Genomic DNA, 27,641 nt, shown 5'->3' on the forward strand with positions numbered 1-27,641 from the left:
CCATATATTTTTGTTTTCCCTTAGAGGACTTGTTTATAATAATAACTCTTGGCACAAGTACCGCTCTGGCGGGAAGGTAAACAGCGTTTCCGTGCGCAGCTGTAGTTTCGCCAGAAGTGGCTTAGTCATGCTGGCCACATGACCCGGAAAAACTGTCTGTGGACAAATGTCGGCTCCCTCGGCCACTAAAGCGAGATGAGCACCGCAACCACAGAGTCGTTTGTGACTGGACTTAACTGTCAGGGGTCCCTTACTTTTTTTTTTAACCTGGGCAGCACTGGGGCAGGGCAGGGAGGTCAGGGCTGAGTGGACACACCAGCAGGAGCCTCTGCCAATGTGTCTGTGCAGCCCTGACCTCCCTGCCCAGATCCAACACTTTTCTGGTAAACCCCATTCAGCAAAACCGTAGCAAAATTCTGCAACTCCACCCTATCCTGCCAGCTTCACCTGAAAGCTACCCGGTGTGGGAAAAGAACAATTTGAAAACATAAAAATTAAACTACGTTCCAAGCATTTCTGAAGAAATCTGGTTTAGGGTCAATCCGCAGAGGCAACTAACAATAGTGAGCAAGCATGTAGTTGCTAGTAAAAACTGTACAGGGTGTGCTGCCAAAATTCTTATCAGGAGTACCGGTAATAATGGTCTTAGTTTCCCTTGCAGAATAGTAAAGTGTTTTTTTATCATTTTTCCTAACCCCAGACTGGCTCCATTTTCTGCTTCAAAGCCATTTTCAACCCGCTTGTTTCTTGGGGGCGGGGAAGGATTATTAAAAGAGTTTTTAGTATGACTCTCTGCAGTTGGGCGTAGGGTTGCCAACTGTTCCATTGACCCCTGAATCTATTCTTTTAGCAGCAGCTTTATCTGCCACGGTAATATCCCCCCAAGGCACAGTCCCCCATCATCTCCCAAGACAAACTGTACCACCCAGTATCCGGTGGGAAGGGTACTCACCGTGCGAGGAAACCCTGCAATGGGTCTGCCGTCATACCAGGAAGCAGGAGAACTCAAATAGCAATATTGATTTATGAATTAAAGCTCAACAACTTGGCATAGCAGCCAGGACTTATCACTCAGGCAGCGCTAAGGTTCTGGATAGTTTGCGCACAGCTATAGAAAGAGCCACACCCAGACCACATATGTCTTAAAGAAACAAACCCCCACAACTAAAAAGACCACATTGATTTCTGTGACAGGAAAAAGATGATTTGCTACTTCTATTGTTTTTATTAATTAAATTTGTACACTGCCCTGCTTTGCAAGCCTCACTGCTACAACTGGAGACTGAAGAGGGTTCCTGGATCCAATTCCCTATTTGACACTGCATCAGAACTCTGAATAAAGTTTATATATTTCTGTACCCCCCAAAAAAAGTTTTGGGTCGCCCAAAATACGTTTGGATTCCCCTTGAGTGGCTCTACTGCAAAGCACTGTTTTTGGACATCATCTTTTCTAGCAAGCCCCCTTCCACTTAGAAAAAGGAGGAAAGCAAATACATTCCCTTATCTTGAGTTTGTAGTTAATGCATATGTTTCTTTAAATCACTAGAGCGTCCGTGTGTAGCAATCTAGCCAGCATTTGTTTGCCGTTGCCTCTAAAGCTCCACTCCTAAAAGCTGTTCTCTCCCAACTTGTTGAGACATACACCTCCACATTTCCTCTAAATAGTTACTGCATAAATAAAGCCTTTGAATTCCAGAAACTAAGTGATTATTCCAATCAGATTCACTCAGGCTCCAAGGTCTGCTAACATTTAGCTACTCCACAAGCTACACATCCTCTTCTGTGAGACTGTCCCTTCCAAATAACATGTTGAGTCCAACATTTGCTTTTTTACAAGTCACTTATAGAAGTTGGGTTGGTACTGAAGCCATAATTGGTCAAAAATTCACTTTTGTTATGTGATCTTAGAAGGGGTGTGGCTATGATGGTTGACATGAAGACTTCCTGCTCATAGAATCATAGAATCATAGAGTTGGAATAGACCACAAGGGCCATCGAGTCCAACCCCCTGCCAAGCAGGAAACACCATCAGAGCACTCCTGACATATGGTTGTCAAGCCTCTGCTTAAAGACCTCCAAAGAAGGAGACTCCACCACACTCCTTGGCAGCAAATTCCACTGTCGAACAGCTCTTACTGTCAGGAAGTTCTTCCTAATGTTTAGGTGGAATCTTCTTTCTTGTAGTTTGGATCCATTGCTCCGTGTCCGCTTCTCTGGAGCAGCAGAAAACAACCTTTCTCCCTCCTCTATATGACATCCTTTTATATATTTGAACATGGCTATCATATCACCCATTAACCTCCTCTTCTCCAGGCTAAACATGCCCAGCTCCCTTAGCCGTTCCTCATAAGGCATCGTTTCCAGGCCTTTGACCATTTGCTCTTCAGAATGAAGACCATTTGCTCTTCAGAATGTACTACCATACCACTGCTCCTTAGTAGATAATCTCCTTGGTGGAGGAGATGCATGATCTGTGATGATCCAAAGCTTATTTTGGAGTGCAGACCCTGTTCCTTAGTCATGAGGGCATCATGCCAAAAAACAAAAACAAAAATGAAGCTTTGGACCAGACATGATACCTGGTCATATTGTAGGGGAAAGTCTCCTTGTGGCTGGGCTGTACAATTTGGAGCATGCAAAAACCAAGTGTGGTTTTAGCAAGCAGAGACAGTCCCCTGGTAGTGAACATGTCCCGAGCTTATTTATGGGTACATATATCCCAGTTCCTTATTCACAGGGACACTGGCAATTCTTGATGTGGGACTATCCTGGTTGAAAGAGGCTGTTGGTTTTTTGTATCTTTATTTTAGATCTTGATATTTATGTGGAAATTGCTCGATTTGGTTCTGCATTTTTTTATGTTTCATTTATTGCTTACAACCCATGCTCTTTTTCTTAGGAAAAACAGTGCCGGTACTCACCATGAAGTTGTTAAGGAAGTAAGTGCCACATTTCAACATTTGGGAAAGAAAGGTGCCAGTACTGAGACAAAAGCCAGGTTTAGGATTTCAGTGTTTGGTTATGTGAGGGGGGAGGCTGCCAGTGTGATAGGGAAATAAAGCCCTGCGACCGCAGGAAATAATGTGTCCTTTTAAAACAGAGTTTTGGCGGAAGGCGGGGAGAAATTCCTGTGTGCTGGCTGGGAGAGGCTGCATGAAGAGAGTAGGTTTCATGGCTGGCTTCTTGCTGAAACTATGAGGGGAGCAACAAGAAACACACTTGGGGTGTAATGCTCTGCACTCCCTCCATCCATCAAACCTCAGGTGTAAATATGTGTACGTCATCCACATTTCTTAAAGACACTACAGACTCCACAATGTCTCATTCCAGGAAAACACAAATCCTGGTTAAGTGCCAAGCCCCCTGGAATCTTGCTACAGTGGTGCCCCGCAAGACGAACGCCTCGCAAGACGGAAAACCCGCTAGACAAAAGGGTTTTCCGTTTTGGAGGCGCTTCGCAAAACGAATTTCCCTATGGGCTTCCTTCGCAAGACGAAAGCCCATAGGGAAATCTCCGGGACAGCGGGGAAGCGCAGCGCGTCTTCCCCACTGTCCTCAGACCTCCTCCGAAGGCTGGCGGCGGGGCGGAGAGACCTCCTCCCGCCGCCAGGCTTCGGAAGGCTGCTCCGAAGCTAAAGAAGCCCCCCGCGACCCTCTCCCGGCTGGAGAGGTGACGCGTGCCTATGGCAGGAGCCTCCATAGCCGAGCGTCATCTCTCAAGCTGGGAGAGCGTGCACGGGGCTAAAGAAGCCATAGCCCCGCGACCCTCTCCCAGCTGGAGAAGTGACGCGTGACTATGGCAGCAGCCTCTGAAGGATGCTCCGAAAGCTGGCGGCGGGGCGGAGAGACCTTCTCCCCGCGCCAGCCTTCGGATGGGTGTCCTGAAGACTTGGGGTGGGAGAAGGGTTTTCCTTCCCACCGCCAACATTCAGAATGCTGTTCTGAATGTTGGCGGTGGGGAGGAAAAACCCTCCTCCCACCACAAGCCCCGGGAACAGAGGAGAAGCGCTGCGCGCCTTCCCCTCTGTTCCCGTACCTGTCCTGAAGGCTTGCGGTGGGGAGAAAAGCCCTTCTCTGCACCGCCAGCCTGGCAAGCGGTTTCCATAGGAACGCATTAATTGATTTTCAATGCATTCCTATGGGAAACCGTGCTTCGCAAGACGAAAAACTCGCAAGAAGAAAAAACTTGCGGAACGAATTAATTTCGTCTTGCGAGGCACCACTGTACTGTTCGGCAGAGATTGGGGTGGCAGGTAACAGTATTTTTTCATGTTGCAAGCCACCTTGAGCGTGGTTTGAACTGTGGAAAGACAGCATACACATGTAGGAACTTATGAAAATGTGAGTTTTCTGAATGATGGGGGGGGGAGAAAACTGGTGGGAGGACATGGGAGGAGAATTTTTATGCATGACTTCTAATTATTTTTTTTAAAAAAGGGGTCGACTATTCTACAGTAAAGGCTGCTTCGTGGGGGGAAGGTGTTGGTTTTTATTTATTCGTTTTACAGTCAAACAGTGCATTGGACTTTGTGAAATCAATAAGTAATGAACGTCATGCTTGGACGTTCAGAGAACACTAGGTCAGACCTTTGGGAACTGGCAAGCAAAGAAAAAAGAAAAAGAAAAGAGGAAGCACAATGGCAGACGTGTGCTGGAGTGATCACCTGAGCTAGAGCACACCTTGTTCAGAGGCATACCTAGCCATTGGTAAGGTTGACAGTCCCAGGGAGTGGCAAAAATATTGTGAGTGTGCACCCACTGCCCCATACAGAAGGAGGCACTTGTCTCCAGCATGACCATCTTTGCATCAATAGAATTAGCAACAGCTTCCTCTCTCTCTCTCTCTCTCTCTCTCTCTCTCTCTCTCTCTGTATGTGTGTGTGTGTGTGTGTGTGTATGTGTGGCAGGGCCTGAGCAATGGAGCTGCAAAGACGACAGGTGAAGCTGGGTTTCTCTTTGCCCATAGTTGAGGATTGACTGGGCTCACTGGCACTGCTTGCAACACCTGGACAAATCAACACCCTCTTCCAACTAGCACTGTCCTCTCTCTCCTTACCACCACCGTGTGTGTGCGTTTGAGAGTAAAGTAAAAAGAGACTCAATCATTATTCACCCCGCCTGAAAATGCTCCTCTAAATAATTCAGGAAATATAGGGAGCTGCCTCAAAATGAGTTAGATCACCCAACCATCGGTGTCATCTACACAAGTGTTCCCCAACCTTGGGCCTCCAGCTGTTTTTGGACTACAACTCCCATCATCCCTCGCCAGCAAGACCAGTGGTCAAGGATGATGGGAATTGTAGTCCAAAAACAGCTGGAGGCCCAAGGTTGGGGAACACTGATCTACACTGACTGGTAGCAGCTCTCAAGGGTTTGAAGGAAGGTGCGGGGGACAGGGGGGCAATGACACATTCTTTGCCAAGGGTGCAAGAGAGCCCAGGTATGCCTCAATGCTCCCCAGTGGGGTCTGGGGAGTTCACTGCATCCCACTGTGCCGCTCAAGTCTGTATCTGCCAACTTGAAAGGCAGAACGGGTGCCACCTGGGAGTGTGTCCCTGCTATGGACGAGCCTCCGTCTCCAGCATGATTTGTGCTTGCTTCCTCCTTAATCTGGAATATTGGCATTAATCAAGAGGCGCTCCTGGACTGCCAATGGACTGCAATCAACCAGCTGCCAAAAGTGCAGGAGGAAAATGCAAGAATGATGTAATGAAGATTGACTGTCAGGGACTGGAAAGAAGAGGAAGAGGAATGGTGGAGATCGCCGCCAGCCCCCACTTCTCCTGTAGCTGACAGGGAAGAGGGAGGCCAGGTTGAGTTACAGCCGAGCTGTGAGGGCGATAACAAGGCAGAGACAGGCAAGCAGCCAAGTTATGAGGAGTTAGGAGAAGCAGCGGGGGAGATAGAGCAGCCAGTGGACATGATCTGCCATCCCCTAGAATGCGACATTCATTAAGGGTGCAAGAGCAACGAATGAAGAGGTGTTTCTCCACTGGGCGTAGGGTCAGAGGCTGTTGGGAAAGAGGGAAGGGGGAGGAGCCAGAGCGAGCAACTCCATAATGGAGAAAGGACTGGATTCTCTGTCTGCCACCATAATGACGGAATAAATCATAAGTAAAAGCTTTCTTGTTTTCTCCCTTCTTCTTGAAACCATCGAGGGGAGGGAGAGAATTCCTTAAGCCTGACATTGACGGATGACAACTGAACACTAAATAAGAAATGATGCAGCTATGGGAGGAAACGATCAACATGTATGTTTGCAACAAGAGCGGGAAACCTGATTTTAAGAAATTGTATTAAAGTAATTTGGTTGGATTTGTAATACTGTGGAAAAAAGAGAGAACCCAGGTATGCCTCTGTCCTTATTCCACATTTAGAAGATGTGGAACAGGGAGGGAGAACACTGAACAGAATTTAAGTATTTACAGTTCCAGCCTTTCCTTCTCATACGTAGTCACCCATTTCTGGTTAGCATTTCTATTAACAATGTTGTTGCAGGATTAAGGGCATTTTTAAAAATCCTACTTTGATTGGCGAATGGTAACTCTCATTCAGCTTTGGGCAGACAACTTCACTTTATTTTCTCCTGTGAAGAGAGATGTTGTGGCAGTTCCATTTTAAAGGCATGAGATGTTTTTTTAAAAAAAAAATAATAAGGGCCAAGTGTGAACGTTTGACATTTGGGCAGAAAATGGAAATATATATATTTGACTCATTTAAGACTTTTAAGGCCAAGTGTAACATGACAGGAAAAAACAAAACACAGCCGTTCTTCAAAATATGCGCTTGTCTGAACTTTGAAATGTAGTTCTCCAAACAACCGTTTACAAAAAATGTATTCATAAGCACAACCGTATTTATATTAATGACAATAACATATCAAAAATGCAGTGTGCTGGGAGAAATTGCCTGAAAAAAATGTGTACATTACTGCATACAAAAATGTCTTTATTGGGAAAATGTCACACTAATGTACTGAGGATATTTTAAATAAAAAAGACAACAAATTGCTGCAGAAATGTGGAGAACTGAATTTAAGATTGGAAAAAATGAGGAATGGGGAGAATCAAAATTGGCAGGACCTTTCTACAAATGGGTTACTGGCAACAGGATTTCTAAAAAGTATTTTATTCTAAATATAAATGCATATACAAAGGCAAGAAAACAACAAAGTAATAATTACAACTAATTATGTGTGCGCGTACAGCCTAATATTTCATATTGTTTCTCTCTCCCCAAATTATATTTAGTCATGTAATGTTTTTTTCAAATCTTATTTATCTTTTTTAAAAATGAAAATCCTTCAAATAGCACTAAGTTTTATTTACTTTTCCTAGAACTGGTGACCACGAACTTTCAAACTGTTCTGACTTTTGATCTTACTTTCTCAGTAAGCTCAGATACCCACTTAAAACCATGGAGAGACCTGGTCTGAACAAAGACATTGGATTCTTATCTCATTATACATGACAAAGCCATTTTTCACCTTCTCACCCCTTGCTTTTTCCTGTAAGACCTATTGCAGTCGTTAAGAGTTGTCAACAGGCTCATCACAGCTATCTGCCAATCACCCATTCCCACCACCCTTCTGAGTAATACCCCTCCCCACCTTCTCACTATATAGAAGGACCTGGCAACTTCTGTTTCAGTGTATCTGAAGAAGTGTGCATGCACACAAAAGCTCATACCAAGAACTAACTTAGTTGGTCTTTAAGGTGCTACTGGAAGGAATTTTTTTTGTTTTGACTATGGCAGACCAACACGGCTACCTATCTGTAACTGGCCCTTTATCCTGCTATTCTTAGAATGCAGGCAATTCCAAAGTTCTCCATTGTTCAGCTAATAACATTTTTGCAGCTCTTGTTAAATTCCCAAACAGTGGTGCCTAGTTGGACTGATTCTAGTGCCAAGGACATTGTATGAATACTGCAGAGCAAAAGAACAAAATAACTTGCATGCACGATATGAGGGGGAAAACCTCCTGGAAGGACTCACGGTTTGTCACTTAAGCTCGGCAGGGCCATTCTTTGTGACTTTCCATTGCTTTCTGTTAAGAAGGTAGGTACAGATCTGATCCAGCAGAAAGAGATTCTGATGAGGCATGAAAGCTTGATCTCAGCCCTGGGTAGATGTGCGTTTCTTTGGAACTACGATTTGCATCTCTAAGTTCCTCTTTCTCTTGCTGGACGTTAGTTCACTTTGCTGCCTCCCAATACTCTTCTTTCTCTTTCTCTTTCTGTAAGTGCTTTCAGAGGGAAAGTTCTTCTCAGCATTCTCTAATGATTAGTGAGAAAAAGAACCCTCCACCTGGAAGCACCCACAGAATTGAATAACTACTTATGTGTTTAAAAGCATTTATAAACGACTTAATAACATTTAAATAATCTGTAAGCATCGTACAACATAAAAGAGCAAACAATATCATGAGAACAAAAATGCTGCATGAAAAGGCTGCCAAAACTGTAGTATAAAAACCATACATAAACACACACACAAGGAATTCAAACAAAGAAAACTAGCGTCCTTTCTTATGGGTCAGGGAATGTGTGCACACAGCAGTTTAGAGCGGATATGATGCACTTATGGTGTGCATGCTTTTCATATCACCTACACAGTGTTGTCCTAATCAAAATGGCAGCCCCCATGTTCCCCCCCCCCCCCGCAACATTAAATCAGATTTTCCTGATCTGCAGATAATCCTCTAGAAGAAGAAGAAATAATCCAACATCAATTGGCATGTTACTCCAGTGTGGACACACTGAAGCACATTGCGTGGGTTTGGTTTTGCTTCCTGTGTGTGTAGCGAGGTTTTCACTCTTCCACTGCGTGTTACTCCAGTTTCCATCTCTTGTTGCTGGAGTCATAAGCAGAGTCATAACTGAGTTACCTGCATACACATTGTATAATAAAGCAGAATATACAAAACAGATTTTTTTAAAAAAGGTTGCATATGGAGGAATAGTATGAAATGGTTTAAACATACAACAAATGATGCGTGCAGCAATTTTTAAATGAAACATTTAATACTATTCCTCCGTATATTTGTTTTTCATGGGCCCACTTGGTTTTTGTATGCTGTATAGGCCATACTGTTCCTTTAAGTAGTATATCGTTACAGGAAACACCTGAGGCTTGCTTCATATGTCCTATGCAATTGTGTTGCAAGTATCAGCAGCTCACTACAGCTCTAGTGAGCACTGATCTTAGCATGAATCTTACTTACATATTCTGTTGAAAAGTATCAGGTATGTACCCTTTTTTATATTCTGTTTTGTATATTCTGCTTTATTATACAATGTGTATGCAGGTAGCTCAGTTCATCTGTCGTATGCCTTGTATCTTATTTCCAGCTGATGAAGACTATTACGAAATAGTAGTATCATTCAGGAGACACTGTCCTTTTGAGGATTTTGAGACGTCTTCTGTTGAAACTTTTGAAAGACTATTGTGAGACTGTCCTTAGACATCTGTTCTAAACATACGGCTTGACGGTCCTTGCTACCACTCTGTTATATTGTACATATGAATTTTGATTGGCTTATTCCTATAATTTGAATGGTATCATTATTCTATTATATATTCTCTGCTAACTATTAGGGATGCGGGTGGCACTGTGGTCTAAACTACAGAGCCTGGGCTTGCCGATCAGAAGGTTGGCGGTTCGAATCCCTGCAACGGGGTGAGCTCCCGTTGCTCGGTCCCAGCTCCTGCCAACCTAGCAGCTCAAAAGCACGTCAAGTGCAAGTAGATAAATAGGTACTGCTCTGGCGGGAAGGTAAACGGCATTTCCGTGCGCTGCTCTGGTTCGCCAGAAGCGGCTTAGTCATGCTGGCCACGTGACCCAGAAGTTGTATGCCGGCTCCCTTGGCCTATAGAGCGAGATGAGCATGCAACCCCAGAGTCGTTCGTGACTGGACCTAATGGTCGGTGGTACCTTTACCTTTACCTACTAACTATTAGCCTACGGGTTGTGTTTGTGTTGTTGTGATTGGTTCTTATTGCAACATAGGGGTTTGTTTTTTGTTCGGAGTCGTAAGTGTGGCAGTGTGCAAAACATACTGCTCTGGCTGGCCACTCTGAGAAGAGGAGGCTGGGCTAGAGGAGGCATTGGTATGATCCAGAAACCTCTTCTTATGTTCTCATCCAAATTCAAGATAAATGCAGGGAAACTTGGTTGCGTTCTTAATTAGTACTGAAGACAGTACAATAAATTATTCAGTGTCCAATTTTGTATGTCATTATTAACAACGGCAGAATGAGTGATCCTTGAGAGCTTGGCAGGTGTACATGCATTCAATATTTATAAATATTTGTCACGCACTGAAAAATCTATGAACAATAAGGGCAAATGCCACTACATAGCACTATTGTCAAGCTGTAGTCAATGAGAGTCACTTCTTTGACTTTGCCACTGAAACTCCTGATACAGCTATCAATCTTTCTGGTTGATGCAGGCCTGTGATGTGGTCGCTTTAATAAAATTCCCCATGGCTTCTTCCCAAATTGCTCCAGTAAGATGAGTCTCCCAGAGCCCCATTGGTAGACCCACTCAGACATGAGAGGTGTGGGATGTATAATCACTGAAGCAGTCAGATACAATATTTCCTGTTGCCCAGAGTGGACACACAGGGAAATGTTGCCCCAGACAGGGTGGACATCCTGTCATACCTGCTCTGGAGCCTCCCCTCCCCCCGCTGTGTGTGACCAGGTAGATGGGCGTGACCCTAGCAGACCCTATAAAAGGGCTAGTCACAAAGCTATCTTCCTCTCTTTTGCCTTTTTTTGCTCTCCTTTGCTCTCTGCTAGCTCTTAGCCAGCAGCACATGACTCATCCTTACAGAGGATGGAAGCCCCAAGGTAGAAAGTCTGAGGCCTAGCTCAGACTTCTTTTCTCTACAAATGTTACTTGTAACCACAAGATAATACCAGCCTTCAGAATACTGCTGTGGACTGAATGTAAGTGAACTTTGCTCTCACTTTTAATCAAGACTGTCGTGTTATTAATATTATTTGAAGAGGAAAATAAAATGGGAAACTGACAAGGAACAAGCCAGACTAGACTAGCCAGACTGGATTGCTCAACTTAAATGATTCTAATGAACCCACCAACTTGCTTCCAACAATCTGCAAGGGAATGTGCTCTGCTTCTTGCTGACTAGCGTGAGAGAGGAGGGATAATATTTACTCAATATATCCTCTCCTACTTTCCTAAACATTCCCACAAGAGGTGGGTGGAACATCACTGGGCTCTGAGATGCATGTTACAGAGCAACACAGGAAGGTGTCCATAAAATGGAATCTGAATACGTGGAACTAATCTGCTAAAATGTAAGAACCACCATCCATTAGTTACACCTACATCCCTTGGAAACCAAAGCAAAAAAAATTGTCATGAAATTTCCGTGGGGTCTGAACCATAGCTGTCAACTTTCCCCTTTTCTTGCGAGGAATCCTATTCGGAATAAGGGAATTTCCCTTTAAAAAAGCGAAACGTTGACAGCTTTGGTCTGAATGCAACTGATTTGGTCTCTGGATTTTCCTCCCTGAGTCTTATGCTGTGTTGAAACTACTAAGAAAGTGAGCCAGGCAAAATAGGCTAAATCTGTTCACAGCCAGATGGGCAGGGTATAAATTGTTGTTATTGTTATTTTCCATGGTTCTGAAATGTTGGGCCATCTTCAGGTGGACATCAGCACTACAGTCTGTGGAGTTCCCTCCTCACTCGCCCACCTTGACCTCTGGCTGCGCCGTAGACTTTTGACTGGACCGCTGCCAGAACCAGCACTTGCTAAGTAACGGTGGCCAGGAGACTGTGAAGTTTGAGGGTTTGCAAATTCATAGAAAAATATTCATGTTGGTTATTTTTAATAATGGGGTTTTAAAAAAGGAGAAATAGAAAGGAGGGGGTGAGAGAGGAAAGTTGTAACAGGAAGAAGTAAATGTAAAAGGAGCAGGGGAAAGGGAGGGTGAGGTATAGGATACATAGGAGAAAGGAAGACGGAATAACGCGGATCGCTCTGCCCCCTGGGTGCATGGCACGTGCGCCGCTCCGGGTGTCTGAGCGGCTAGTTCCACCGCTGACCTTGAGGTGGAGGTGGGGTGGGCGAAGAGGAACTGAAAAGTCTTCTCAACTAAATTTCTCTGAATCAGCAAGTTCTGCCTGAAACAGGGAATGGAAATCCCAGGACCTCCAGAGTAACTGCCTATATTCACATAACCCTCCAACATTTCTCCTATGAAAATAGGGATGGCCCATTCCATAATTATATTTTTACTATTTATCCCCTCCAAATCTTGCTTGGTTGCCCCAACCACTCTGGGCAGCTTCCAACATATATAATAACATAATAAAATACTTTAAACTTTTTTTAAAGACTTCGCCCTGCAGGATTGCCTTCAGACATCTCGGTATTCAGATCCACACCCTTCAACATTTCTTCAATGAAAATAGGGACATCCTAAAGAAAAGAGGGACATTCCGGGATCAAATCAGAAATCGGGTCTGCTTCCAGTGTGGTGTAGTGGTTAAGAGCAGTAGTCTCGTAATCTGGGGAACCGGGTTTGCGTCTCCGCTCCTCCACATGCAGCTGCTGGGTGACCTTGGGCCAGTCACACTTCTTTGAAGTCTCTCAGCCCCACTCACCTCACAGAGTGTTTGTTGTTGGGGAGGAAGGGAAAAGAGATTGTGAGCCGCTTTGAGACTCCTTAAAGGGAGTGAAAGGCGGGATATCAAATCCAAAACTCCTCTTCTTCTTCTTCTTCTCTAAATCAGGTATGTCCCTGGAAAATAGCGACACTTGGAGGGTCGGTATTCAGTGTGTGGAAAGCTAAACCATGAATTGCTATTTATTTATTTATTTATTTATTTATTCATTCATTCATTCATCATTCCCTGCCCATCTGGCTGGGTTTCCCCAGTCACTCTGGGCGGCTCCCAACAGAATATTAAAAACAGAATAAAACTTCAAACTTTTACAACTTCCCTAAACAGGGCTGCCTTCAGATGTCTTCTAAAAGTCAGATAGTTGTTTATTTCCTTGACATCTGATGGGATGGCGTTCCACAGGGTGGGCGCCACTACCAAGAAGGCCCTCTGCGTGATTCCCTGTAGCTTTGCTTCTCGCACTGAGGGAACTGCCAGAAGGCCCTCAGCGCTGGACCTCAGTGTCCGGGCAGAACGATGGGGGTGGAGACGCTCCTTCAGGTCTACTGGGCTGAGGCCATTTAGGGCTTTAAAGGTCAACACCAACACTTTGAATTGTGCTCAGAAATGTAGCAGGATTCAATGTAGGTCTTTCAGGACCGGTGTTATATGCAGAGGTGTAGCAAGACCAGGTGGTACCCGGTGCGGAAATCCCCCCCCCCTGCCCTCGACTCCAAAGCCTACAGTGAGCTGGGGGAAGGGGGGAGCTTTGCCACTTTGCCAGCAGCTCCAACAAGCCATCAGGGCCGCCGCTTGCTGTAAGCTTGGGAGTCACGGGTGGGGGGGGTGCACTGAATGTTACTCCTGTCCTGTCCCCTGCCTGCCTGCTCCAGGTGGGAGCAGGGGCAACGGCGGGCAGCATGCCAAATGTCACCGCCCCTCAGGATGACACGCAGGGCAGGCTGCCCCCCCCCCCCCCGCACCCACATTGCTCTGCCTCTGGTTATATGGTCTTGATGGCCTCTCCCAGTCACCAGTCTAGCTGCCGCATTCTGGATTAGTTGTAGTTTCTGAGTCACCTTCAAAGGTAGCCCCATGTAGAGCGCATTGCAGTAGTCCAAGCGGGAGATAACCAGAGCATGCACCACTCTGGCAAGACAGTCGGCAGGCAGATAGGGTCTCAGCCTACGTACCAGATGGAGCTGGTAAACAGCTGCCCTGGACACAGAATTGACCTGCGCCTCCATGGACAGTTGTGAGTCCAAAATGACTCCCAGGCTGCGCTCCTGGTCCTTCAGGGGCACAGTTACCCCATTCAAGACCAGGGAGTCCCCCACACCTGCCTACCCCCTCTCCCCCCAAAACAGTACTTCTGTCTTATCAGGATTCAACCTCAATCTGTTGGCCGCCCTCTATCTACATCCACCTCTAAACACTCACACAGGACATTCACCGCCTTCACTGGTTCTGGTTTAAAAGAGAGGGAGAGCTTATCACTTTGGCAAAGAAATTTCCCAAGAGGGATAGGATGTCAATATAAAATGACTGTGCCAAACTCTGCCTTCCTCAATTACCATTTTGCCTCTGCCTCTGCACAGCCATGTTGTGACTGGGGGCCTCCGTATTTTCCAGCTCTCTCAAGGGAGACGGGGAGGTCAAATGTTTGAGGACCCCTGGTTAGATGACTGAGAGTCAGCAAAACTTCAAAAGCTTTTCAAGAATGGTTGCGGCAGGGGTGGGGTGGAATTTATAAGAACCTCCTTAAGACAACAGAATTTTATTTCAAAATGTGCTGATTTGGGCTTGTCATCGAGAAAAATAACTTGATTTGTGGGGTGGGGCTGCATATACTATGCATGAGATAATATTTTCCACCCAACCTTCCCATGAGTACAGAATTTCAATGATATTTTTAATACGTAGCAAGGCAGAACATTTTATTAAAATATCCTTTTGTTTTGGAAAAATTGCCAGTCGTTTCCCCTAACTGAAAAAAATATATATCTTGACATGTATAGGTATAGATATGCTTCCCCAAGAAGAGCACAAATCTAGTTTATCCTGGTGGGCTCCCATTTTAGCCAAATTATTTCACATATATATTGATCAGTTGTGGAAGCAAAGCATAATAATCCCAATATTTTAAAATGGTTGCAAAACAGACCACACTCCAGCATCCTAAGTGCAAATTTTAAAGTGTATAGTCAATTTCTATTAGATAAATAGGAAGACTGAGCTGAACCACAGGAGCTAATAAAAGAAGAACTAGTCAGCTTCCAAACAAAGATTACAACATGATCGATCAGTCATCTACAGTGTTCATGCCTGCCACGACCTATGACCACAACCTGTCACATGGATCTGTTTTTACTGTTTTAATACATGTCCGTATCTCACTTTGCTGACCCTTTGCCTTTAGCTCTCTCCACCCTCTTACCCCTCAGTCTTTCCACTTTTACCTTCTCCCATTCACCTTAAAAGGATGTAATTAAAACAAGCAAAAAAATGTGGTTGTGCCCCTGGTTTGACGCACATTAGTTTGGCTTTTAACCCAGTTTTAGTATCTCAACCCACCGACAGAAACCAAAGTCTGTAAGACAAATGCCTTGCTTTATATTGTTGTGAGTCTGGTGGGTGACTCCCCCAAACCCTAGAAATTAATAAATGGTAGTTATTTGGAGTACTGAAGGGAAGATTGCAGGTCAGTGGATAAATACAGGCTGAGCTTCCTTTCCAAGCCAGGGCTTCACCTGGGATAAAGGCATTCACATGACAAAAGGTGTTGATGGCCCATCTGATAGGAAACTTGGGTCTGGGCAGAGAGAGGTTGCCAAGTTGGCAGGAACAAGGAGTCTTTGGCAAGGTGTGCTGGGGAGAAGAAGGGGAGAGGTCCATCTTGGGCAGGTTGGCTGAAGGCTGGCTGACTTGGAGATGTCTTGGACTCCAGGGCTGCACTGCTGTGGGGAAACAGTCCTGCTTGAGATGACCATGCTGTAAGATCTGGACTCCTGCCATGAGGACTGAAGGTGTAAACAGCTGAATAAGCCATATTTCTTAAAGCTACAACAGTCTCCGCCATGTCGTCAATTCTCCAAAGGAGAATTCTGGAACCCCCCAGAATCTTGCTACCACTCGGTGGTGCCCCCCCAAAAAAATCACAGAAATGTCAGTGGCTTGTGGAAAGTTTTAATGTAAGAAAGCCATTTTGGTATACAAGTGGTATATAAATTAGTAAAGAAGAATAATATTTTGGGGATCTGATGCAATGAAAACATATATAGTCAGGGACATAAATTCTAGATCCACCCCAGCAATTTTTAATATTTCAAGGGGAAAATGAGGAAATGTATTGACACACACAGCCAGCATTTCTGTGTGTAAGATGACATAGGGAACACAATTGCAGGGTCAACAAGCCTTGCAGCTGTAGTGAGGAACCTACTTAGGCCTGCTGCCACACCCCTCAAAATGGCCTATGAGGACATTTCTAGTAAGCTCTGCCCAACTGCCAATCATGTGACATCATCTGATGTCACCTATGAGTCATTTCAATCGACCCTGCCATTTTCTGTGATTTCTTAGCAATGGATTTTACATCTCTTACATACATACAGTGGTACCTCGGGCTACAGACACTTCAGGTTACAGGCGCTTCAGGTTACAGACTCCGCTAACCCAGAAATAGTACCTCGGGTTAAGAACTTTGCTTCAGGATGAGAACAGAAATCGTGCAGCGGTGGCACCGTGGCAGCAGCAGGAGGCCACATTAGCTAAAGTGGTGCTTCAGGTTAAGAACAGTTTCAGGCTAAGAACGGACCTCCAAAACGAATTAAGTTCTTAACCCGAAGTACCACTGTATTATGATTCTATGTACATTTTACATACAATTCCCCCTGATATGTAGGTAAAATATTGGGGGGGGGGTCATTAGACAATCATCCCCACTCATTTTTGCCTCTAACTCCACCTGCGATTAGAATACAGTCGCTGGAAGTTTTTCCAGTTTGAATCCAGCCCTCAGGTGGTGTGTTTTTCAAAATAACACCATGTTCAAAAACGGTCACCTAGAAACAGTGTTCAAAAGGAATTACACCCATGAACAGATGTTTCCTTATTATAAAAATCTTTAAAGAGGGTACATTTTCAGGCTGCAGTTGCTTGGAAGCTGGTATTCTGGAGTCTGAATCAGTCAATAATTGTGTGCAAATCTCAATCTCTCTCTCTCTCTCTCTCTCTCTCTCTCTCTCTCTCTCTCTCTCTGTGTGTGTGTGTGTGTGTGTGTGTGTGTGTCCCACTTATTTTCAACTGCCCATTAAATGAGAGCTCTAAATAACACGCTGTGTCTGGACTATTTACTGCAGTGTTTCCCAACCTTTTTTGGGCAAAGGCACACTTGTTTCATGAAAAAAATCTCGAGGCACACCACCATGCCAGATGGGGAAAGGTCACTTTTTACTTATTCACTTTTTGAATAATAAGAATTATACGTCATGGGGGGGGCAGGATTTTAGAGTTGTTTAGGTGGGGCATGGCCCCAAAAAAGGTTGGGAACCACTGTTCTAGAGCAAGTAAAGCTACCCCAGAGGGGGAAGGGTGGATTGAAAAAGTGGAATGAGGACAAGAGCCTATTCTTGCCAGGCTGCTGCTACACCCACTGGTCTTCCAATTGATCCAAATTGGGTCGCAGTGCCAAGTGCAACCGTGCAAACTATATGGCCAAAGATTTAAGAAGCTGGTCCCCCAAGTGCAATGTGTTTGGGTTCAATGTGGAAAAAGTTGACAGCGGCGGGTCTGCACTTGGAGGGCAGGAGCTCTCCAAGGTTTCCAAGGCAGGGATCGACGCCGGGAACTGATGTGCCTGGGATCCTTTTCGTGCAAAAACACACCTACACTCTGCCCGCTGAGTCACGACGCGGAAGCCTCTGTGGTTGTTTGATGCTTGTTCAGCATTTGGCGGTCATTCTGGGGGGTTGGGGGGTGTCTGGAAGAGGGGCAGCCCCCCGCCAAGCCCCTCGAGGCCCCGTCTCGGCTGCCCCTCGCCTCCTTCCCACGGCTCCCGGGGCTCCTTCCAGAGAACAGGAAGGCCCGCGACCTGGGGCGTGTGTATCCCCCCCCCCAGTCTCGGGCGCCTTGCTCACCCGTTCAGCGGGGGTCCCAGGGGTCGGTTTCCCCCTCCGGGACGAGGCGCAGGACTCCCGCCAGGTCCGCCCGGCACTCCCAGGAGCAGGCGGCCGACAGGCGCAAAGGGGCCTCCAGCGGCGGGAGCTTTTGCGAGGCCAGCTGCCACCGCCAGGCTGCTGCCGCTCGCCATGGCAAGCAGGAAGCCCCCCGGGCTCTGGGCGCCGAGAGGATGCTACGCGGCGGGACCATACGCGGGCAGCGGAGAAGAAGAAGGGCGGCGGGAGAGGGGCGGTTCTCGAGGGGGGAACTCAGCTTCCCAAGATCGCGGGGCTCACCGGACGGTTCTTCCCCGCAGGAACTTCCGCCCTTCCGCAGCTTCAACCGTAGACGTATTAGCATATGATAGGATGAAAGCTGGCCATAGAGAAAAGGCGAAGTTTGGCTGTCCGCAGCCTGGATTCCCGGGTTTCTTTCGACGTTACAGCCCCGTGACGTCAGCGCCACGCAGGCAGCCAGACGGCGAGAGCCCCGCGCTGGGCGGCCTCTCCTCGCCGCCGCCGCCCCGCCTCTCGCCGCCCGACTCGCCCGCCTCCCTCCCACGGCACACCAGGCAACGTCTCGCGGCACACTAGTGTGCCGCGGAACACCGGTTGGGAAACACTGATTTACTGGACTGATGTGACAAAAAAATGTTGACAAAGTCTGGGTTTTGCTATGTGACTCGAATTAAATTGGTTGCCTACAAGGTAACTATTTGCTGCAGCTGGTGAGAAACCAGGTGGTTAATTTAGCTTCTTTATTGTGTCATGCAGATCATATGATATAAGTTGTCATGGATCTATCCAATGACCTCCTTCTTTCCTGTGGTCACCCCCACCCTCCATTTTTTGCAATGACAGTGATATCAGTTGTTACATTCATTTCACCATTCTTTTTGTGGTTTTGCAACCTTTTGATTCATACACCTGACTGGAGACTTCTCAGTCTCCCTGCTGGACAATCAGCACAGTGTAGTGGATATTGGTAGACCTCAACCCGGTATATTGAGTTTAAAATCCACCTCCATGGTCTTTGTCCTATTATCAGTGTTCATTTACAGCACTGATAGGCTTCCTGCTACCTGATAACAAGATAACACAGCTTGCAACATGAAATCAAACAGGTAAAAATGCAATAACTATGGCAAGTAATAACTGGAGAATAAAACTTGAAAAGCCAAGAATGAAAAGTGGATTGAAGCAGATTTAACAGGCTGAAATGGATGTAAAAGACCTGGGGAAAATGAAAAGAACTTAGCATGGTGCAAAGATCTTAAGTCACACAGCATGGTACGAAGCAAGTACCGTATTAGGCGACTGGGTGTATAAGACGTCCCCAACTTTTGCTGTTCAATTTTAGAGTTTTAGAGTTTGAGCGCCGCCAGGGGCAGAGTGCGCCCCCCTCCACTGCCTCTGCCATCGCAGCAGCCCGAGGCAAGGCGTTTGGCAGGTGTGTGGGCAGGTGAGCACCATGCTTGGAAGGACTTTCCTCATCCCTTTCTGTGGGGAGAGAGGAGGAGCGACAACAGAAGGGGTGCCTCTGCTCACTGGCTCCCTCTCCTCCTTCCCAACGCGTATACCCGGCGTATAAGATGACCCCCGACTTTTGGGGTGATTTTCCAGGGATAAAAAGTTGTCTTGTACTCCGGAACATACGGTACTAGACAAGACTCTGTGGGGGGGGAAGGGTAAAGGGGACCCCTGACCATTAGGTCCAGTTGTGACCGACTCTGGGGTTGTGGCGCTCATCTCGCTTTATTGGCCGAGGGAGCTGGTGTACAGCTTCCGGGTCATGTGGCCAGCAAACCAGAGCAGCACACGGAAACGCCATTTACCTTCCCGCCGGAGCGGTACCTATTTATCTACTTGCACTTTGATGTGCTTTCGAACTGCTAGGTTTCTGGACACTCTGTGGGGAGGCTGTGCCATAAACCAGAGGTTAAACTAACCTCTTTCCAGCCCTGGGAGGAGCGCGGGGAGCACAATTCAAAGTGTTGGTGCTGACCTTTAAAGCCTAAACGGTCTCAGCCCAGTATATCTGAAGGAGCATCTCCACTCCCATCATTCAGCCCGGACACTGAGGTCCAGCTCCAAGGGCCTTCTAGTGGTTCCCTCACTGCGAGAAGCCAAGTTATAGGGAACCAGGCAGAGGGCCTTCTCAGTGGTGGCGCCCGCCCTGTGGAATGCCCTCCCATCAGATGTCAAAGAGAACAACAACTACCAGAGAGCCAGTGTGGTGTAGTGGTTAAGAGCGGTAGTCTCGTAATCTGGGGAACCGGGTTTGCGTCTCCGCTCCTCCACATGCAGCTGCTGGGTGACCTTGGGCCAGTCACACTTCTTTGAAGTCTCTCAGCCCCACTCACCTCACAGAGTGTTTGCTGTGGGGGAGGAAGGGAAAGGAGATTGTTAGCCGCTTTGAGACTCCTGAAGGGGAGTGAAAGGCGGGATATCAAATCCAAACTCTTCTTCTTCTTCTTCTACCAGACTTTTAGAAGACATCTGAAGGCAGCCCTGTTTAGGGAAGCTTTTAATATCTGAAGGACTATTGTATTTTAATATTTTGTTGGACGCCACCCAGAGTGGCTGGAGAAACCCAGCCAGATGGGTGGGGTAGATATAATAAATTATTATTATTATTTGGGCAACACGCCTACACATTGCAGCCGACACACAGTTTGGAAAGCTCCCCCATCCTGACTCACCTCACATGTCCATTTGTTTTGGCTTGTTGTTAATCCTATGCCAAGGGCCAGTAGTAGACAAACAAATCCTGTAGACCATACATACAGAAAAATGGAAGCCATAGTCAATGCTATTTTTCTGGAAAAAGAGATGTTGGGATTCACCATGAACACCTCACTTGTTCTCTTACAATGGCAATGGCGCCCGCCTGAGAGGTGCCAGAACTGAGTTCTGGTGAGTTCTGACTGGGGGAAAAACCCATTTATTATGACCTTACATGCTTAATTAGTTGCCTGTCAAATTCATATGAATGTAGCAAAGGTCAGCCTGTAGCTGAACAACGTAGGACATTTGTTCTTCATTTTTCTTATTTTGGAACCGAGGTATGGAAAAACTTCAAGTCATTCTGTACTCCCAAAACTCTAAACAGACCTTGAAAGACTTTTGAGAGTCAAAAAGCAATTGTTTCAGACAGCTCAACTTGCAAAGAATCAGAAGACTCTTTATTTGCATCAGCCACTAAAGGTAAAGGTAAAGGTACCCCTGCCCATACGGGCCAGTCTTGACAGACTCTAGGGTTGTGCGCCCATCTCACTCAAGAGGCCGGGGGCCAGCGCTGTCCACAGACACTTCCGGGTCACGTGGCCAGCGTGACAAGCTGCATCTGGCGAGCCAGCGCAGCACACGGAACGCCGTTTACCTTCCCGCTAGTAAGCGGTCCCTATTTATCTACTTGCACCCGGGGGTGCTTTCGAACTGCTAGGTTGGCAGGCGCTGGGACCGAGCGACAGGAGCGCACCCCGCCGCAGGGATTTGAAACGCCGACCTTTCGATCGGCAAGTCCTAGGCGCTGAGGCTTTAACCCACAGCGCCACCCGCGTCCCCATCAGCCACTAGCCATAGCAATAAAATAAAACAAAACAAAACGTACTGAAGGTAAAAACTTAACTATAGAAAATACATTTTGGGGGTTTACATCAATCTATACCCAACTTGAAATACCGTAATTTATTGAAAGTTTTTTGGGTGGCATATGTCAAAGAGTTCTCTCCTCCCCACTTGTAACAATGTATAAGGATCCTCAGGGGAAAGGTCGAGATCCCTTGTCTGAGGAGATGAAGTTAAAATCAGGGGTTGGCAAGGAGGGGTTGGAGTCAGGATAGGCAAGTGGAAGAGAATCATGGGCAGGGCAGAGTTTGACAGGATTTGACAGGGTGTGTGCTGATTATGAGGAGCTCCAGGGTCAGTCACAAAACAATAGATGCTGCTTCGTGAAATGGACCACCTCTCCCAATAAGAACTGACCTGGACCCTGCAATTATCATCTAAGGCCCTTCTTGGTGTGCCTCCTACATGACAGGTCCAGAGGGTGGCAACAAGAGAACTGGCCTTTTCCACAGTGGCTCCCCACTTGTAGAATGATCTCCTCAGGAAGTCTTACCTGGGCGCCTTTGTTTCATATCTTGAGGTGATGGGCAAAAATGTTTGGCTGATTAACATTTCATGGCCTTTTTAATATGTTAAAGATGCAGCACAGATGATACCTCACCCCCTCAAGACTATCGAAGATGTATAAAAATTTAGCGAATACCGTATTTTTTGCACCATAACACTCACTTTTTTCCTCCTAGAAAGCAAGGGGAAATGTCTGTGCGTGTTATGGAGGGAATGCCTACGGGTGGCGGGGGGCGATCTGCTGCACTCGTGAGCAGAGGATCCATGGTTCCCCTTCCTTCCCTCCTCCGTGGCTCGCTTTGAAACAGCAAAGCGGGAGAAGAGCCGCTGAGTGGGGAGGAGAGAGGGACAGAGAGCCTGCTTCTTTAAAGGAGCAAAGCGGGAGAGGAGAGGAGTGTAAGCGGCGCCTGTCTGGTTGGTTCCTTTAAAGCGAGCAGGCTCTCTGTCCCTCTCTCCTCCCCACTCAGCTCGCTACATAGCAGCAAAGTTTTTCAGCTCACTAAGCAGGGGGTGAGCGGGGAGGAGGGAGAAAAGCAGAGCCTGCTTGCTTTAAAGGAGCAAAGTGGGAGAGGAGAGGAGCCTTCTCCCCTTATACCCCTCTTCTGCATTATTAGCAGCATCCTTCTCCACACACCCCACGCGTGTTCCTTCTCCCCTTAAACCCCTCTCCTGCATTATTAGCAGCATCCTTCTCCACACACCCCACGCGTGCTCCTTGTCCCTTGAGTGCTTTTCCTTCCCTCCCCACTTAAAACGTGGTTACAAAGCACGGATCCACATGGATGCTCAGGATTTTTGCACTGGGTCACCCCAAATTCACCATCAGATCACATAGCATGTCCATGGCTACATCTTGCACCAAAAAAATCACGCACCCACTGTTGCCTGGGGCCGCAGTGGTGCAAAACGTGGTTACAAAGCATGGATCCACGTGGATCCTCAGGATTTTTGCATTGGGCTACTCCAAATTCACTGTCAGATCACATGTCTGTGGCCACAGCATGAATCACAAAAATCATACATCCACTGTTTCGTTTAGAATATTTTTTTCTTGTTTTCCTCCTCTAAAAACTACGTGCGTGTTATGGTCGGGTGCGTGCTATAGAGCGAAAGATACGGTACTTGTTGGAGGTATAATGCGAGTAATGGCGACATGTATCATATGTGGTGGACATGTAGGAAGATCAAAGTGTTCTGGGGCTTAATTTACAAGGAGTTGAAAAAAATGGTTTAACTTTTTTTTAAAGATCAGAGGCATTTCTGTTAAGCATTGTTGGCAGGGACATCCTGAAGGCCTTGAGGGAGGTATTCTTATATGAAGAGTTTGGATTTGATATCCCGCTTTATCACTACCCTAAGGAGTCTCAAAGCAGCTAACAATCTCCTTTTCCCTTCCTCCCCCACAACAAACACTCTGTGAGGTGAGTGGGGCTGAGAGACTTCAGAGAAGTGTGACTGGTCTAAGATCACCCAGCAGCTGCATGTGGAGGAGCGGGGAATCGAACTCGGTTCACCAGATTATGAGTCCACCACTCTCAACCACTACACCACACTGGCTACACCACATATGCAACAGCCGCAGCTCGGACTCTGGTGGCAAAGGGGTGGAAGGAACAAGAAGCCCCAAGAATAACAGACTGGCATGACAAGCTACAAGAATTTGCTGAAATGGCGCAGTTAACAAATACCCCAAGAGGCAATTCAAAACAAAAATTTATGGAAAAGTGGGATAGATATAAAACATATGTTCAAAAATACAGTAAAGGTTAGCTATCTATGCTAGCATTTGATTGACACTGGAGTGAGACTGAGTTGAGAAATAAGACTAAGAGCACATATTGATATAGGAATGTATTAGATAAAATGTAACAAAATATACAATCATAAGAGTACATTCACTTGTAAAAATGGAATATACAACGGGATAGACAGGAACATACAGTGTGTTGGTATGTATATGATTTGGGGGGGTAGTTTTTGTTTTATCTTTGTTCTTTCTTTTTTTGTTGTTTCATTTTCTTTCTGGGTATATAAAATTTGTATATAATTTTTGTATACATGTTGGAAAATATATGATAGCAAGTCCTGTAATGTAATAGGACAACATTTACCGATGTAATATAAGAATGTTAAGAAATAAATAAAATGCAAATTCAAAAAGGAAAGGGAAAAAAGAAAAGTGATGCTGCATAAATCTAAGAGGACCCAGTACAGAGTACAAAGCTAGAATTACAGAATCCTGGAACTGGGGGCCACACCAAAGGCCATCTAGCCCAACCCCCTGCAATGAAGGAATCACTGTTGAAGAGTCCTGGACAGATGCCCCCCCCCCAACTTGCTCTGCTTCAGGACCCTTTGCCTATTGCTTCATTACAGAGACCAGAATTTTGCTTCCTCTCATATTCAAGATTTTTGTACTTGCATTATTGTATATAAAACAGGGACTTCTAAATGGAGAAGTGGATTGTTGGTCTTGTGGAGAGGTCAGCTTGCTTGTCTTCATGGTAAATGACTTAAGAGGAATATTCACAGGAAGCTGCCTTGGACAGAGTCAGACATTGACCCATCCACCTCAGCATCGTCTAAACTAACCGGGTTTCAGACAGGGGACATTCTCTGCCCCAACTGGAGATGTCATCCAGGATTATCTATGAGGATGAGGATGATAATGCAAAGCAGATTGTCTAATCCTGTGCTATGGACACCCCTAGACTTGGGAGTCTTCTACTGCATTTCAAGGGATGTTGGGATTGTCTCCCTTTGGAAATGGGGCTGAATGAAGAATGATCCAGTATAGAAACATGAACTCCAAAACAGAAGATTCATCTGCAGATGGAACAGCAGGTGCTTCAAAGTTCTGAAGAAACATGGGGGGGCAAGTTGAGCCCAGAGTCACGGTGGGTGGGTTGCCATGGTAACAATGGCCTGCCCTCCTTTGTGACATCTCCTGCTTCTCCCTTAAAAGCCACCAACTACAGGTGTCCATTGTGGGTTCGTGAGGAGAGAGTGAGAGAGGTGTGTAGGTGCGTTAAGAGAGAAATCAGAGGATTGGGATTTGCTTCTGATTTTGAGGAAGGCGGAGCCAGAATCAACCATGCGATTAGTTCCAGACCTTCAGGAAGAAGGAAAGTTCAGAGGACTTGTCCTTCGCGGCACAGAGTGGCTCAGGAGACTGAGAAGCGTAATGCCGCTCAAAAAGAGCAGTAAAGTGGCCCCGCTCCAGCCCAAGGAGCAGCCTCCTCTGGCACCACTTGGGACAAAGCTCTTCAAGAACTGTCGAGAGCTTGTGAAGGCAAAAGCCCGAAACCGGGCCCGTATTAGGCCAGCACCTGAAGAGGAGGACATAATTGTAGAAGATCTCGAATGAGCTGCCGGCGTGACAAGTCAAGGGAAGGTGCTCCGCTTTGGAAGAATTAAAAAGGAGTAAAGGAAGAACGAGGACAATGAGATCAAGGTAACCCTCCAGCCTCTCCTGTGCAGCAGACGCTCGGGACAGAGAGGCGAAGGGAACTAAGTTCCCGCAGGAGGAGTACTCGCCTCCAGACCAGGAGAGGCGAGTCACCAGAGGATTGGGGCCGCCCTATGCCTCGGGGCAAATAAAAGCCGGCCAGCCCCAGTCCCAAGTTGTGGGAGCAACATTGTTGGTTCCTGCCTGAACCCTCTCCTGCTTTTCTGCCATAGTTCCTGACCCGCCCTGGCTCCCTGCTTGCAAGCCTGTTCCTGACTTCACCTGACTCCCTGCCCTGCACCCAGCTTCAGCTACTACAGACTGCCTACACGTTGCACCTTTGACCATGGACTGGACTTGGACCTCGCCTCTTGGGTAACCCACAGGACCAGCACATCGGGGAAGGAGGGAGAAAAGATTGAAGAAAAGTGAAAATGCTGGGGACAAAAGGCTGACTGCTGTCTCACCCTTACCATGCGAGGAAGAAACCAAAAACAATGGGGGGAAATTAGGCCCTTTGTGGATTATGTCTATTTCTTTTTGTGTATCTTGTTGGTGCGTAAGCATAAATAAAGCAAAAACAATATGTTTGTCGGGTTGTTGCTTTGTTTGTTTTTTGTATTCTCATTTTATATTGTTACGTTGTGAACCGCCCTGTGATCTTTGGGTGAAGGGTGGTATAGAAATTTAATAATGAATGGATGAATGGATGGATGCTCTCCCCAGGGAAACATTCATGACACATGATTATAATCAAATAATAGATCTTATTCTAATTGCCCCCACTAAAAGCCTTGCAGTTTTTGCTGTCACCTGTCACTTTCAGCACAGTGTTTTTATATGGACATTTAATCAAGAACAATAATCTTTTATCTATACTTGAAGAGTTCAACTTATTCCACAGTCTTACTTGAGAGACTGAATCAAATGCAGCTTTCAGATCAATGAAAGCTAAGTATAGCACACCACCTGGTTTCTTAACATACTTCTCTATAAAATGGGCTAGTACAAAGCAATGGTCTATAGTGGATCTGCTTGTCTAAATCCTGCTTGCTCTTCGGCAAGAATAGCTTCATCAGTTATCCAATCAATTGTTTCAGACAGCTCAACTTGCAAACTTGTTTCTGAGCTTCTAGCACATATTAACTATATTGTAGTTTTATTTGTTTGCTTGTTTGTTTTATTTAGTTTTGGTTTATTTATATGTTATGGCCCGCAGAGCAATGAAAAGCATATTAATAGAAAAATACATATGAATTTCTGTTAAGAAATTTAAATAACTTTTATTGTTTGTAATATAGTGGTACCTCGGTTTACGAACTTAATCCATTCTGGAAGTCCATTCTTAAACTGAAACCATTCTTAAACTGAGGCGTGCTTTCCCTAATGAGGCCTCCTGCCACTGGTGCCCTTCCACCATTTGGATTCCGTTCTTAGACCGAGGTAAAGTTCTCAATCCAAGACACTATTTCTGGTTTTGTGGAGTTTGTAAACCAAATCGTTCTTAAACCGGACTATTCTTAAACCGAGGTACCACTGTATTGATGTATTTTATTTATTTATTTATTTATTTATTTATTTATTTATTTATTATAACAGTATTTATAGATCACATCGATTTACAATATAAAAACATAAAACCAAGTTTAAAAACTAGTTAAAAACAAAAAGAAATTAAAAACAAACAACAGTAGACCAATGTGGGGGCTGTCCTCTTAATTGCCTGCACATTAATTGCCTGTCAGAACATAAAAGTTTCCAGCAATATTTAAAAACTGGCACAGATGTTGCCTGTTGAATCTCTGTCGGCAGGGTGTCCCTGGGCTGGTGAAACTAAAAGCTTGATTTGCCAAACAAGCCTCCCCAGCTCGGGGAGTGATGATGTCAGGGATGGAGCTGGAACATCAGGCAATCCTTGATGTATCCTGGACCCAGGTTGTTCAGGGCTTTGAAATCAATTCAAGGACATTGGACCCGGCTTGGTAGCAGATGAGCAGCCAGTACAGCTGTTTTAACATTTGTGCCACATGTTCTCGACCAGAAGCTCCCATCAGCAATCTAGCCAGAGGATTCTGGAGCATCTGAACCAGACCAAGGACAGTTCCACGTAGAGCTCATTTACAGTAATCTAGCCTCAAGGTTAAGGACACGGGTGGCGCTGTGGGTTAAACCACAGAGCCTAGGACTTGCCGATCAGAAGGTCGGTGGTTTGAATCCCCGCAACGGGGTGAGCTCCCATTGCTTGGTCCCAGCT

The 27,641-nt window shown here is 45.9% G+C and overlaps 1 protein-coding gene across 5 annotated transcripts in view; it reads right to left on the bottom strand.

Moving 5' to 3' along the window:
• Window positions 1–27,641, bottom strand: part of A4GALT (alpha 1,4-galactosyltransferase (P1PK blood group)) — a 50,372-nt gene that overhangs the window by 8,173 nt on the left and 14,558 nt on the right. Inside the window, exon 1 of one of the 5 annotated variants that reach the window (XM_077930747.1) lies at window positions 7,996–8,331. The exons of the other annotated variants lie outside the window; for them this stretch is intronic. The gene's annotated coding sequence lies outside the window, so the exon portion shown is untranslated. Of the gene's footprint in view, window positions 1–7,995; window positions 8,332–27,641 lie in introns of those variants that run through there. 5 annotated transcript variants of the gene reach the window in all.

This window comes from Podarcis muralis, chromosome 6 (genome assembly GCF_964188315.1).
Source record: "Podarcis muralis chromosome 6, rPodMur119.hap1.1, whole genome shotgun sequence".
NCBI lineage: Eukaryota > Metazoa > Chordata > Lepidosauria > Squamata > Lacertidae > Podarcis > Podarcis muralis.